Raw genomic sequence first — 15,919 nt, 5'->3', positions numbered from 1 at the left:
TTTATTTAAAGAAAGAGAGATAAGAAAATTAAAGAAAAAAACAAAATAGAAAAAATAGAGTAAAATGGAATTTAAAAATTAACATCATAAAATCACTAGTTGATACATTACATATCGTCTTCTTATTTTTTTGGTATATAAATCCCTTCTTGTCAAAGCCTGATTTAAACTGCATAAGTAAATTTAGAATGTCATTTTACTTTCAGTATGAAAATTTATTTTCTTGTCCTCATCATTCTCTGAAGCAATTCAGGTCACATGAGTTCAAGCAGGTTGCAGTCTGATGGATCCAGAGATCTTTTTGGCACAGACACTTGCTCACTAGCCTGGATCTATCACAGTCAAAGTTTTCATTTTTATATCAATGAAATACATATGTTATCATTAACTCAAACCATTCTCAAAATAAAACGTGCTATTCATTGATGTTGTGAATCACAGTAGCATTTATTACATATTGTTTTTTAAAAGATAATCAAAACACTTAGTCTCAAACTTTTATTCACATCTTAATATTTTTTTAAATACCTGGAAGCTGAAATTCAATAGGCATAAAATTTTAGACATCACTTTTGAAGTTTTGCAGACTCCAAACTCTGTGTTAGTAGAGATTTGCATTTGAAAGAATACCATGATAATGCATGTTTTCTGCAATCTTTATTACCTACTACTTTCCTTCTAAGTAAAAATCAGGGTCTGTTTATTTTGTTTCATTTTTGACTAATGTGTTCATTTTTCATGAGATTCAGCGATGAATAAATACATCGACTAAGATTTGACATTTTATTATTTCTGTTTCCACTAAAAAGTCATCTTAACAGATATCTATACAACATTTTACCAAGAGCAACAGAATACTTTTATCCAGAACCCCAAAGAACTTTCCCTCACATGATATTTGAATATCACTTTCATTATAAAGCATATCATAATACATGAAAAATTATTAAAATAAATTCTTATGTCCTTTCAGATCACAAGAAAATAAAAGTATAACTCAAAAGCAATATAAGCTATTCAAATACATAGATATTAAACAAGTTATTCTTCATAAACCAACTGTTCACAGAAGAAATCTAGGAAGAAACGTAAAACTTGTAGAATCAAATAACAAAGGCCTTACAACATATCACAACCATTAAGACTAATTAGGGGGCTGGGGATTTAGCTCAGTGGTATAAGCACCTGCCATGCAAGCATGAGGTTCCAGGTACAAAAAAAAGAAAAAACAAACAACAAAAAAGTAACCCAGCACCACTACCACTAACAACAACAACAAATGGAGGGCTTTTCTTAGAAGGAAAGTCCTGTAAAGGATATCACTGTATGTATAAGTGTGTAAAATACATGACCATATTACTAAATTTTTCTTAGATCATTGATAGAATGGTTTGTACTGTAAATGTTTGATTATCTATCCAAGTTTTAATGCTTTGATTTTGTAACTTGAACAGCTATTTCTAAGATGACAATATGTAATGTATCAACTAGCAATTTCTTAGTGTTAATTTCTTTGAATTCTATGTTATTCTACCTTTTTTCAATTTTATTTTTCTTTCTTTCTTTAAATAAAAAAGGAAAAAAGACTAATTAAATCAGTCATGACACAAATTTAAAAGTGTGAGTGCTCACATTAAAAAAAAACAGAAATATAAAACAAAAATTCAATGGTGCATCTCAAATTCCTAGAATAACAAGAACAATCCTAAGCCAAAAGCTGATGTGGGAAATAATTATAAATAACAGAACAGAAATCAATATAAATTGAGAAAAAAAATCAATGCAAAGAATCACTGAATCACAGTAGATATTTTAAAAACATAAATAAAACTGGTAAATATTTAGCAAACAGATGTACTAAAAGAAGAGAAGAGGTCCACCTCAATACAATTAGGACTGAAGAAGGCAAGAGGAGACACTACTGACATCTAGATGATGATAAGGTACTATGTTGAATAATAATATTTTAATAGATAGGAGAATTTGGAAGAAATGGATAAGTTTTCAAAAACTTGCTATGTGCCAAAATTGAGCTAAGAAGCTATAAAAACCCTGAAGAGACTAAAACAGGCAGTAAAACTGACAGAAGCAATAAAACCTCTACCCAATAGGAGATGCCAGAACCCAATAAAACTGCTTCAGAATTTCATTGGAACTTTAGTGTAAAGACACCAATACTTTTTGAAGTTCTTCCATGAAAGTGAGAAGAAAATAAAGCTACCGAATTACTTCTATGACACCTGAAATTACTTCTGGCACCAAAATCGGACACCAAACAACAGCAGCAAAATATTGAACAAAAAAAAAAAAAAATCAAGCAAGCAAGCAGGCAAGCAAGAAAGAAAAGAAAAAAAAAAAAGAAATTTCTAGGCCAATATACTTGGGGATCACAGAAGCAAAAATCCTCAACAAGATATTCTCTACTGGTATGCAACAAGTTGTTAAAATATTATACATTATGAAAAAGTGGAATTCATCCCAAGGATGAAACAATGGTTCAATATACATAAATCAGTAAACATGAGGCAACATATGAATATAATCAAGAATAAAAATAATCACACCCCCAATTTAACAGATACAGCAAAAGCCTTTGTCACAATAGGTAATATCCATGGGATAATTTTTTGTTCTTTCATACTGACTTAACCGTGCTTCAGTGGCTAGTATGTCATCTGTTTTAGAGAAAGTTGCATGCTCACATACTCCACTGTTCTTCAGATAACTGTTAAGTTCCTTTGGATTTTGCTTCAATTTTAATAGTTTAGTGAATTTGTGCCTAGTTCACCTGTTTATTTGTGACAGAGGGGTATTAAGGTCCCTCGCTGTAATTGTGTATGTGTGTGTGTGTTTGTTTTCTGATCTTGTGTGTCCAGTTTTAGGAAGTTGGGTGCACTGTTGTTTATTGTAAATATGTTAATAGTTATCTGTTTAATTGCTCCCTTAGCCAGTATGTGGTGGCCTTTTTTGCCTCTCCCATCAGTTTTGGCTCTAAGTCCACTATATCTGATAATAGGATAGCTACTCTTACTTGTTTTCAAGGTCCCATTGTACAAAATATTGCTTTCCATCTATTGGGTTTTTATTTAGCACTGCATGTCAAATGTGACTGATAAAGTACTATTTCAAATATTTTAAATATCTGTCTGTCTATATCCACATATGGGTAGTATCCATGTTATTAGTCAGTAGAGTCTTAAATTCTCTTCTAAATGCTGATTTAAAGGAGGGAATTTTTAGGCAAATATTTTTGTTGGAAAGAAAGTTGCAGTTTATTTAAATGGTACTTTTAGTGAACATGAAAACCATAATTGTCCAACCACTCCTGATATCAAATATAATATATTTTTGTTATGTTAAAACCATGAAAGCTTCTTTTATGGTACTTGTGGTTTCAATACCCACCACTCAGCCTCAGCCCATGGTTCCACTCATCAGATTTCTGTCTCTATAGTTTAGTTTTCCAGAATTACATAAATCGAATTCTGTTTTATTTTGTATGCTTAGGAAGCCATTTTGTATGTTTCTTTCACTTATTATACACTTTAAAAATTAATTCTTTTTTGCTTATATCCAAAACTCAAAGTTCTTTATGTGAACCAGTGTAGTACTTTCCAGAATTAGCCCAGACCATGTACTATTGATGTTCCTATTAAATATTTCATTCATTTTTCTAAATCATGTAATGCTACTCCTCTGAAATACATTCTGTTTGGCTTTTACTTACTGGTGTCTTTCATTTTCAAAAATTAAATCCCCACAGGAGGATTTTCTTTTGTTGTGTTTCAAAAGGTTCTTTGGACCTAGTAGTAGATAGAAGATGATACAGTTGCAGCACTTATAAGCTTGCAGTAGGCTATGCAGGATATCATTCTTGGTAGGTCTTTTATACTTCCACAGGGATTTTATATTTAATTTCCCAATTTAATATTCTTATATTTTAGTAAATATATATCCCATTACATGTTTTGAAGGCCAAATTATCAAAGTAACAATAAAATTTTACAAGATTTAGCATGTGTAAAGTGGAAGACGGGCATACATTGCAATTATTGATATTTGAGTCCTAAGCTTACAAACTCCACTTGAACTTAAAGTAATACAGAAATTCTTATATAGCTGTAATATGTACACAATGTCTCCCCTCACAAATATTACTGGTAAAAATTTCCACAATGAATAATAGAATAAGATCACAACAATAAGTTAAACATTTTCATTATGTATTAGTGTAGATGTCTTACACACACACAGGAAGAGTGAATATCAGATCAAATAAGGTAAGTCTACTATAATTTAAATTAATTTCAAACTAAGGAACTAATCAAATCATTAAATCTAACTCAAAGAAGTTACAGTTAAATTTTTCATTTGTATGTTTTACAAATCTGTTAAAATTAATTTTAGATTACTTTTATTTTCATATAGTTAATATGTGTTTTATTCACACAATGTGGCATTTAGGTTTTTTTTCTCTAATTCTCTTAATGAATTAATTGTTGTTTTGAGTGAAAAGTAGTATGAGTCATTCTTCTCTTGAATTTGAAATACTAGAATCTTAGAATGGTCTCTTCAGACTCAAGTGTTTCAGAAATTGTTTGGGTAACTTCTAGAAAGTATTTTCAAACAGAAGAGAGAAAAAAATCAGTTTGAGAAATTGGCTGTTAGTTCATACAGCCAATACATAGTTTTTATTTTAAAATGAAAAAGATTAAAAACGATGATATAGAATTCCAAACAAATTAATATGAGATTAACACTAGTTATTCTACTGCATATAGTTCTCTTCAAATAGTTGTTCAGGTTACAATAGAGGCATGAAAAAATGGTGGAACAATGAAAAATAAAAGCATAAACTGTTTTTTTGGATGAACTAACAGAGGTTACTGGTATAGGTAACTATCTTGTACACATACACACACATATAAATCCTACATAATATACAATCTAATGCCTTCTTTCTTGTTTCTTTGAGCATATATATTTTTGTTTTTATACACTCATATATGAGTGCATATATTCTAATTTTTCTTCCTCTCTTTTGTAGATTTGATTAGACTCGTAAAAGAGAAATGATGAATCAATCAATAACAGAGTTCATCATATTAGTATTGACAGAAGACCAACACTTGCAAATTGTTTTCTTATTTCTGTTTCTAAACTACACACTGAGCCAGATGGGTAACTTAGTTATTACTCTTTTCACTCTATTATATCCTCACCTTAAGACACTAATTGATCCGGCCTGCGGATCAATCCATGGGGTGTACCTGGAGGGGGAATGGGGATTAAATAAAGACATAGGGGAGACAAAGAGAGATGGAAGCAAGTCTAGACAGAATCTGATTAAGATCCCGTTTATTCTGGAAGTGATTACATCTTTTATAGGGAAAGGGCGGGCTGGTGGGACAGGAAGAGGCTATGGGGATGAATACAACAGTGTCATCATCACATCTGGGTATGTGACATAAGCAGGAGAGGACTATGGTTAATGTAGGCAGACGCATTGTGCCCATAGGTGAGAGAGAGGCAGGGAGGCAGCAATGGGGCTGTCGCGCAGCTCCCTACATCTCCTCCCTTTCTATATTATTTAATCAGGAGTATGGCAGGCCCTGCCAGACAGCATCTGTCTTAGGTCAAGGACCTCATTACATGAACCCAACCATGCCTTACCTGTCATATGTTCACAGAACAGCAGTTGGTCCTGTGCCTGTCTTAGGTGGCCAATGGAATTAACATGCATTTCCTAGTTACCTGTCTCTGACTGCCTGTCCGTTGCCCCAGGGCAGTTGGGCCGCATTGTCATATGGGCCATTTGTGGGAATTCCTTCCCAGTCGGTTTGTTCATCTGCCATTTCCAACTGATGATAGTGTACCTGAATGGGCTTTGCCATAAATGCATCTATCCGGTTATTAATGAGCATCATAATCCTCTGAAAAATACAAGGACTCGCAGAAAGGAGAAGCAATAGGACAGCTAAGGGACCCAAAAGGGGCGCTAGGTAAAGCCCACACACACACACACACACACACACACACACACACACATCGAGGAAAAGGGGTTGGCAGCCATTTGTTGTTGTTGCTGTTGAAGTCGTTCTTCTATTTCTTGGAGCTTGCCTCGCATAACACCAGACGCAGTCTATTTGGCTGGTTTATGTTCCTCCAGACCAAGAAGAGCCTTCTCTGCAGTCACAGGGGTTCTGTGCATGGCTGTCAGCAGTTGTAGTCTGTTTGGCAGTGGTCTAAATCCACCATGGGTGTGGTATGGCTCAAGGAGAAGCCTGAGTAGGCAGCATAGGGCTCCGGGGAGTTGTGTCACCTATAAGAGAATACAGGGGATTGTGCCTCAGGAAATGACATTATTCCTGGGCATTGTATGGGGTCTTTGAAGAACTGTATACTTCTTTTACGAGGCTCTCAGGTAGCCATCTAGCCTCTCTATCTTGTTGAGAGTAAACACATACTGAATCACATCCCCATATGAAAATGGGGTCATTCCATATATTGGTTAGTGGGTCTCTCCATAGTACAGAAGCAAATTGCTTTTATGTTTTAGAATGCCCAAAATGCATGGCTGCTGACTGTCCAGAAGCATCTAAATTTTAAAAATTAAGGATGAATAAGGCATGAGATAGAATATTTTTAGGTGTCTTCCTTGTAGAGTAACATTCCCCCCTTTTTTATCTTATCAACAGTGAGTTTTAGGGAGAGATGTGCCCTTTTAACTATGTCTTGACCTTGAGGGGTATAAGGTATGTCTTTTGTATGATCAATATTAAGATGTTGACAGAAATGAGCAAAGGCAGAACTAGCATACCCTGGATCATTATCAGTCTTTAATTGTTGTGGGATAAGGTAGTTAACATATGGACAATAACATGCTTGGTAGCTTTGCCAGTCTGGGGAGAGGTATAAATGAAACCACTAAAGATATTTATAGTTAAATGAACATGTTTAAGATTGCCAAACTCAGGAATGTGGGTGACATCCATTTGCCATAATGCATTGCGGATAAGTCCTCTAGGATTAACCCCAAAGTGTGGAACTAGGAGGTGCACTGCACAAGAAAGGCAATTTTTTACTATCTGTCTGGCTTGTTTTCTAGTGATCTTAATACAGAATTACAGAAAAATAAATGGTAAGAAATCAACAGTTAATAAGTTACACATTGCCATCCTAGAAATAGCTGTCCAGGCTATAAAATTAAAGCATGCAAAGCAACAGACAGTGACGTCGCCAACAGTTCTGCTCAATGATCCAACAAAAACTTAGTAATATATTTATCAGTCCCACACACTTGCTTTTCATCTCAAAGAGGGCAAGACCAAACATATCAAAACAGTTTAAAAAAAAAAGATTTAAAGAAATACAGATTTCAAAGCAAGTCCACTGGAGATCTTCATTGTTCATCTAATTGTCTCTAGTTTCCTCCAAACAGTTGTGCCCATCTTTACGCACATTAAATACACACTGCATATTATAGAACCAATCAAATATTACAGGATGATGAAGGCTCCTTAGGTTTTCAAGATCTGACATTGGGGAAGACAATAATAACTACCATGGTGTCTCTCATTCTCCTTTTAGCAGTTGTACCCATCCTTACATATGCTGAAATTAAACTTAAGAGACTAGACCAATATCACTCCAATCAGTTAAATGAGTCAAAGTAATTGACATTGGAATCTCTATCTCTGAAGTCTTTTCTGTAAAATGACCAGTCTCTCCACAGGCAAAACAGTCCTGTTCATGCTTTTGAGACAAGAACTGTCTAACTGCAAACCCCTGCAAGGTAGCAGTGACAGCAAAGGTGTATATATCCTGTTAGGCCTGTTCTATTTTTACGAGATCTGGTAGCAGCCCAGCAGATGGTGCTAGCGCCTTTAAAAGCCAGCTGTTCAACAAAATCAGTGCCTGCATCAGCACAGCCAAAGACTACTAGCAGCAGCAATCAAACCATCTACAAACTCTGAAAAGGGTTTATCTGGGCCTTGCTTAATACTAGTGAGAGAGGAGCTCATATTATCTTTTGCAGGCAGCTTTCTCCATACTCGAGTAGCTGCTGTTTGAATTTGAGCAAAAAGTGTTGGATTAAACTCTTTTTGAGCCTTTCTGCATGCATAGGCATCTTCCACTATTAACATATTAAGGTCCCATCTATTGCCGGCTTATGTATTGTGCCTGGCGGTCTCTTTGCAATTTTTTGTATATTTTGATTTTTACAAAAAATTATCCCCACCTGATAAAGTCACTCGGGCCAGTCTTGCCAATCTGTAGGTGTGAGCCAGCCATCAGCCAGAGAATTTAAAACAGCAAGAGTGAAATCAGTTATAAGGCCTTATTGGGCAACCGCTGTCTTTAATTCTTTTAAAGTTGCCACTGTGAATGGCATATGTGTCCTAATGACTCATGGAGCTAGCAGCACAGCGCCCTCACCACCTTGTGGCTGTGTGGTGCCACCTAGGGAGGTACGTTTGTTTCCATCACCTGAAACCCCATTTTGGGGAGAGACCCACCCTGATGTGGCAGAAATCAGGTAAGCGCCATTTTAAGAATGCCACAAGGACTGCTGGAGGCAGGCGCCATCTTAGGCACACTATAAGGCTGTGTAGCTTGGAGGGCCTTGTTTGACCATATCCTCAATCTGGGGATCTGCATGCCACTGGGCAAGCACCTCAGAGATTAAATTCCAATATGCAAAGATGGTCACCAGAACCTTTTCCAGACCGAAACCCGATAATAATCTTTTAAAGCATCTCTTACTCTATTCCACCTCTTGGTATCTATAGAACTCTCTAGGGGAAGCCTTGTGGACAAATTGAAAATACTGCAATAATTCTTTTGTTCTAACCCTTACCCCTCTTGTCTTTCATGCCTTTATAAGGCCTCCCACAAACACTTGATGTTCGCTCAATGCTTGACCCATTGCCAGGAAAGGGAATGGGGTCGCCGTTCACTCACCATGACTCGGGTGGCATGTCGGGTAGTCATCCATGCAGGCCTCAGTACCTGATTTAATGTCCTTTTGCTTTTAGCTTTAATCCTTGATTTAGTTTGCTCACTCCTCGCTGCAGTCTTTGGTTCAGTTCACTTTCACTTTAAGCTGGCTGTCTCAAAGGGCTCCCTCATTGACTCCTCTGTGCCAGGAGCCCCCATGCTGGGTGCCACTTGATCCGGCCTGAGGATCAATCCATGGGGTGTACCTGGAGGGGGAATGAGGATTAAATAAAGACATAGGGGAGACAAAGAGAGATGGAAGCAAGTCTAGACAGAATCTGATTAAGACCCCATTTATTCTGGAAGTGATTACATCTTTTATAGGGAAAGGGCGGGCTGGTGGGACAGGAAGAGGCTATGGGGATGAATACAACAGGATCATCATCACATCCAGGTATGTGACATAAGCAGGAGAGGATTATGGTTAATGTAGGCAGATGCATTGTGCCCATAGGAGAGAGAAAGGCAGGGAGGCAGCGATGGGGCTGTCACGCGGCTCCCTACAACCTATGTATGTCTTCCTATGAAATTTCTCCTTTTTAGAAATCATGCTTATAATAGTGTGTATTCCCAGATTTTTGGTAAGCATTGTGACTGGAGATAAAACCATTCCTTAAAATAGCTGTGCAGAACAGTTATTTTTTGTTCTTTTACTAGGAGTTACAGAGTTTTACATCTTGGTTGCCATGTCTTGTGACCGCTAAATTGCCATCTGCAAACCACTGCATTACCCAATTTTTTTTTTGTCCTTTTCCTTTTTATTGGTACTGGGGATCAAACTCACGACTGCCTGCTTGTAAGGCAGGCGCTTATGCCGCTGAGCTAAATCCCCAGGCCCCGCATTACCCAATTATAAACAGCAAAATGTGCCATCAACTTGTGCTCAGCTCTTGGGCCATTGGATTCCTAATTGTCTTTCCCACTTTGGCCATGGGATGGAAGCTCATTTCTGTGCTTCCTACATTATAGATCACTTTACGTATGACACTTCCCATATCCTACAGATCTCTTGCAAAGATACACATGACCTTGAAATGACATCTTTTGTGTCGGCTCTGGTGACTCTAGTGATCACACAGATATTAGTGATTCTCTCTTACAGTTATATCATTAAGACCACTCCAAAATTCCCTTCTGCACAGCAAAGGATCAAAGCTTTCTCTGCCTGTACTTCCCACATGATTGTTGTCTCTATGACATATGGTAGCTGTATCTTTATGTACATAAAACCATCTGCAAAAGATAGTGCCTGTATCAACAGGTGTAGCACTGCTATGTACTTCAGTTACCACTGTAGTAAATCCCTTCATTTATACTCTAATTAATCACCAGGTAAAAGAAGTTTTCCATGATGCATTACACAACATTTTGAGTTTTCCAGAAAATGCAGTTTAAGTATGTATTGAAAAATACTTTAACTTAAAGTGGACATTCCTGGTTTATACATCAAACTGTTTTTTACCTTCCCAATTACCAAAATAGAAGATTCTGTAAGTTCCATTCTATGTGTGACTCCTTATCATGAAATATTCTCTTCAACTAACATCTCCAGATTAGATCACAGAAACCATGACTTTCAATAAAACAAGTTCCTCTAAGCGCAGTTCTTGGATATAATGTTAATTAATTTAACATGTATTTATTGTCTATCTGTCTTATTCCAATCATTGGGAGTAGCTCAATTTTCACTTTAAGATGTTTTTATAACCCAAAAGATATAAATACATAAACCAAATGTTGCTATATAGTGTACAATTATGGTTAAATTAAAATTTCTGAGATTGTGGGTAGGTAAGATGACTTCTGTAGAATATCAAAGACAAGAAAAACTTTTTTAAGAGAAAGCAGTAACATTTCTCATATTAGAAACAGAAAAATATTTTTATGAAATTTTATATATAAGAAAAACATTCAAGTGAAAATAATAACTGTCCTTAGTTTAAAAATTTTTACAAAGAAAGAAGACTTTGGTATAATTATCACAAGGGTTTTATGTAACTGTGCATTTGGAAAATAAGTGTAATTGATGGTTAAAAAAAAAAAAAAAGATTTTTGAGAGATTTGCCTGATTCAGTAAACTCTGTATCACGTAGTCTTCAGATACTGCACAGACCATGCAAACTTTTCATCCCTTAATTTTTCAATATGTAATAAAAGGAGAAATGTAACTGTACACAGACTCCTATCACCATCCCAAAAAAATGTAAAGTTCTGTGCCAGCATGGCATCCCATAGATTATGCTGCCTTCTAATACCACCAGCACTCAGCCCTCATTCAGGATCCATCCTTCCATTTGCTAAAGATTGATGAGCTAGGCACACACATGTGCTTCATCCTTTTGGCTGCTAGAAATTGCTGTGGTCAAAGCAGATGAGTCATTCCCTGCTATGCTCTTGGAGCCACAGTTTCAGGATTGAACGGAGAAACTAAGAAACAGAGACGAGTGGTGGGGCCAGAGGAAGCTGAACATCATGCTTTGCTACAGTGACCTGGGCGGGGAGCAGATGTAAACAGCTTCAGAGGTTGCCTTGAAGGACAGGGCTCAGGTAATGAAGAAGAGCCTATAGAGCAAAATAAACAAGCAGGTGCTTGACTAGTCCTGCTCTGACCTCCATGTTAGAAAACATCTGAAAGTGTCTCATCAGAGATCAGGAACAAAAACATTTAGTTAGTCTTGCTCAAAATAATATACCTGTAACCTAATGAAGTTCTGTCTGCAGGGAGAACTAGAAGCAGACTTGGTAGTACACCTGGAATCTTTGTGCACAAGTGTGTGCACGTGTGTGTGTGTGTATGTGTGTGTGTGTGTTTCTTTCATCTGGTTTACCTTATTTTCTTTTTCTGATTTCATCATAAACATAGAAAAATGAATATCTACATATACATATGTTTGTGATTGTATGTGTATATAATGTTTCCATATTGAAACAGTGAATAATAATTAATTAGGACTTTTGGTTAAATAGTAACCTCATGATCATATTAGGTGTAATCTCTACCAAAAATTGTGTACAAAGGTTTCAATGATAAATTTTTATCATCTTTTCAATTGATGTTGCCAACTTGAAGTTTTCCCCAGTCACCAATTAAACTTCTCTACTTTTTGTCCCTTCCTTCTTCGAGATATAAAAATAATGTCACAAAATTCTTGTCTCATTTCCAATTTTCATTTATTTTTACCTTACTTTTCTTCGTGCTTACCTTTCGAACTATTTTCTTCTTTTACTTGCTTCTTTCTTCTTCCTTTACTTTCTACATGCTAGCTGATTTTTCATTTGGATGAATACATTTTTTCCTGATTTTATAAAAAATAACATGCTAACTGTTACAAGTTTTAAGTTACATGACCAATAGTTTTTTGTTCTATAAATAGCCTTAAGATCATATTTGATTTCTCTTATAATGCAAAGTTAAGTATTGTTGCTATTATGTTAGCAGATTTTTTCCAAATCTAGGAAAATAATTCAGTATTCAACAGAATAAGACATATAAGGCTCCAAATAGCTTTGGCTAAGACATAATCTAACTAGTATCCACCAAAATAGTGTGAATAGACATCACATGTATAAAGTGAAAATACTTACTAATCAAATATTGATAAGACCTTAATATATAGAGCACATAAAGAACTGAAGCACTTCAAAGTAAAGAAAACAAATAACCAAATTGAAATTTGGCAACAAACTTCAAAAGACATTTTCCAAAACACACAGGTGCAGAATCAATATCTTATGAAAAAATATCCAAAGTCAGGAAAATTCTAATTAAAGCCCTAATAAGATTTGACCTCATGCTTCTCAAAATGCCATTTATATAAAGATGATTTATGATAAAGGTTTGAAATCATGTACAGAAACATGAAACCTTGGACATGGTTGCTGTGAATCTAAAATAGTGTAGTCATTTTTGGTAAACCAGTATATAAATTCCTCTTAAGTTTAAAAATAGTCGTACTGTGTAATACCAGCAATTCTATTTAAAGGTACCTATTCAAAGAAACTTATACCAGTATGTCAAAGAGACATCTACACATTCATGTTCATTTTGGAATTATTTAGAATAAGTTAAATTAGAAGTAAGTTAATTGTACATCAACAGATGGGAATATAAAGGAAATATAGCAGATATACAATGGAATACTTTCCAAACTTTAAAAAGGATTGTACTATTTGTGACAACATAGATTTAAATGGGGAATGTTGTACTCAGTAAAAGGCATTTGACAAAATCAGACAAAAATGTTCCACCTCTTATATATGTGAATCTAGAAATATCAATTTCCAAGCAATATAGCATACAAAGTCAATTACCAGGAAAGTTGACAAGGAGGAGAGAGGGGAGGAAAGAAAATTAAAGTATACAATGCTTCACTTTTACTGCAGAAAGACTTTCTATTGTTCAATGTCATTGTACATTAATCTCAGTTAATAAAGTGTAGTAAATACTTCAAAACTGCTAAAGTAACAGGTTTAATGCTCTCACTAAACACAAAAGACAAGTTTGTGAAGTATATATTAGTTTCATTCAATCTTTCCATAATGTATAGATATTTTGAAACATCTGATTGTACCAGATAAGTATTGAGAATAACAAACAATAATTACTTGTCAATTAAAATGAGTACATGAATACTCAAAAATAAAAATAAAACTCTTTAAAATATTGAAAAAATACAGGCATACAGGAATTCCAAACACTGCACTAATGGAAATTCATAAAAGAATGATACTAATAAAGTAACTTATGCTTACAAAATATATTTCTGTCATTGTAATGCAGATTTTCTTTTGCTTATTTGAACTGAAACACAGTAAAAGATGGAAAATGTTCACTGCACAGTGCTGTTAAACACTTTCAGAGCTGTAATAATCAGGCATGGTTAATTAGTGTAATGTCAGAATTCTAGATGGCTAAGTCAACAGGTTCATAATTTTGAACCCAGTGATGGCAATTGATTCTGTGCTGGAAGCAAATGTGAAATTTGAGCTTGAGATAGAGCTCAGTGGGAAGGTACTCGTTTCAATTCCCAGAATCATAAAAACAAAAGTAAAGTAGCACTGCTGTGTTAATAGTTCTTATATAATTCCAAATAAAAGAAGCAAAATTTTCCAAAATCATTTAATTAGGCCAACAATACCTTCATACCAAAACCAAACAATCACAAATAATTTTATTTTTGGTACTGGGAATGGAATGCAGTATCTGACACTTGCCAGGCAGGTGTTGTGCTACTGAGCTACATCCTCATCAAGTAGATACTTAGCAAAAAGGTGCAAATCAAACTCATTAAACCTCCGCTTCATGAACATAAATGCAGAAATTCTCAACAAAATACAACTAAAATGAGTTCCAAAGTACATTCGGAATGTTATTTGTCATGAGCCAGTGGAAATCATCCTAGGCATGCAAGACAGATTTGATAGATCTGGAGGATCTTGGCAAGCTAGCAGGGGCCTCAGTGACCTCTCACCCATTCAGAGGAACTCAGCAGGTTGATGAGAGCTTGTGTAAGCTGTCCCCTCACTCTCCAACTTCAAGACCCCTGTTCATGTGTAAGAGACTTAGTGAAACAGTGGGGCCCCAACTTAGACACACAACATTCACAAGTGGACCTGGTGACCTGGAAAAGTCTGAAATCTCAATAAAAATATGAGGTAAGTGTTGGCTTACATCAATATCCTTAGACTAGTCAGCTCAGGACTCACCCATGAAGTCTTGCAGAAGGAATTCAAGTGACTAGCCAGTCCCATAGACTGCGGGACCTGGCACCTGGGTGAATGAAAGCCACACAGTGGGACCCTGACTCAGACAATGCAATGGACAAGGAAGGCTAGCAGGATTGAAAGGACTGAAATAAGATCTAAGAAGTGAAAATGACAAAACACAAAAAGGAAACCACCAGCCCATCCAGAACAAGTATAGGAGATATGAACATAGAAGACCTGAAATTTCTGAAAAGATAGCAAGTGAAGGAAAAAAACATATCCATGAGGATACAGAGGAAATCACATCGGAAATAATCTCTCATGTATAAAATGAGATGAAAGCCCTAAAGAAGAAATACTCAGCATAGCTAGAGAAGGAATAAATTTAAAAAAAAAATAGAAGCAAAGGAAAATGATGGAACATTGAATGAACAATGTATAAAAGAAAAAGAATGAATGAATCAGATTCAAGGAAATCAAACCTGTGAACAAATCATCCAATACACATTCTTCTCAGCTGCACATTGGATGTTCTATAACATAGGTCATACACTAGAACATAGAACATGCTTTAGTAATTGCAAAGGAACTAAAATTATCCTATGCATATTATCTGACCACAATATACTGAAATTGGAAATTAATGGAAAAATAAACTACAAAAAATACACAAACATATAAGAATTATTTAATGCCCTCCTGAACAACCAGTGGATCACCAAATAATTTACAGAAAAAATTTAATTTATACATATTTACAATCAAATCAAAATGTAAATACAGAATACAGGAACCTGTGGGACACAATGAAAACAATCTTATGAGGAAACTTTATAGCAGTGAATTTTCACAGCAGAAACAGAATGAGGAAAAATAAACCACCTAATTCTGCTTCTGAAGCTTCTAGAAAAGAAGAGCAAGTCAAGACCAAAACTCACAAAAGGAAGGACAATATACATATCAGAGCAAAAAATATTGAGGTTGAGACTAAGAATAAAATACAAAGAGTTAATGAATTGGAGAATTGGTTCTTTGAAAAAATAAACAAATTTGATAAACCTCTAGTGAACTTTATCAAGAAAAGGAAACAAAAATCAAAACACCATGCAATTAAGAATGAAAATGATTAAATCACTACAGATCCTGTGAATATTCAGAAAATCATGAATGCCTAATTCAAAAATCTTACATAGACTTGAACACACAAGACAAA

General features: G+C 35.3%; 1 pseudogene; it reads left to right on the top strand.

Annotated features, from left to right (window-relative positions):
- Window positions 1–5,046: 5,046 nt before the first annotated feature.
- LOC100716848 (olfactory receptor 6C6-like) lies at window positions 5,047–10,395 on the top strand (annotated as a pseudogene).
- Window positions 10,396–15,919: the final 5,524 nt, after the last annotated feature.

Source organism: Cavia porcellus, unplaced genomic scaffold (assembly GCF_034190915.1).
Source record: "Cavia porcellus strain 051 isolate PalLab524CR breed Dunkin Hartley unplaced genomic scaffold, mCavPor4.1 scaffold_8, whole genome shotgun sequence".
In the NCBI taxonomy this organism is placed as follows: domain Eukaryota; kingdom Metazoa; phylum Chordata; class Mammalia; order Rodentia; family Caviidae; genus Cavia; species Cavia porcellus.
The sequence above is the reverse complement of the archived record's forward strand: the minus strand, read 5'-3'. Positions and strand labels throughout refer to the sequence as shown.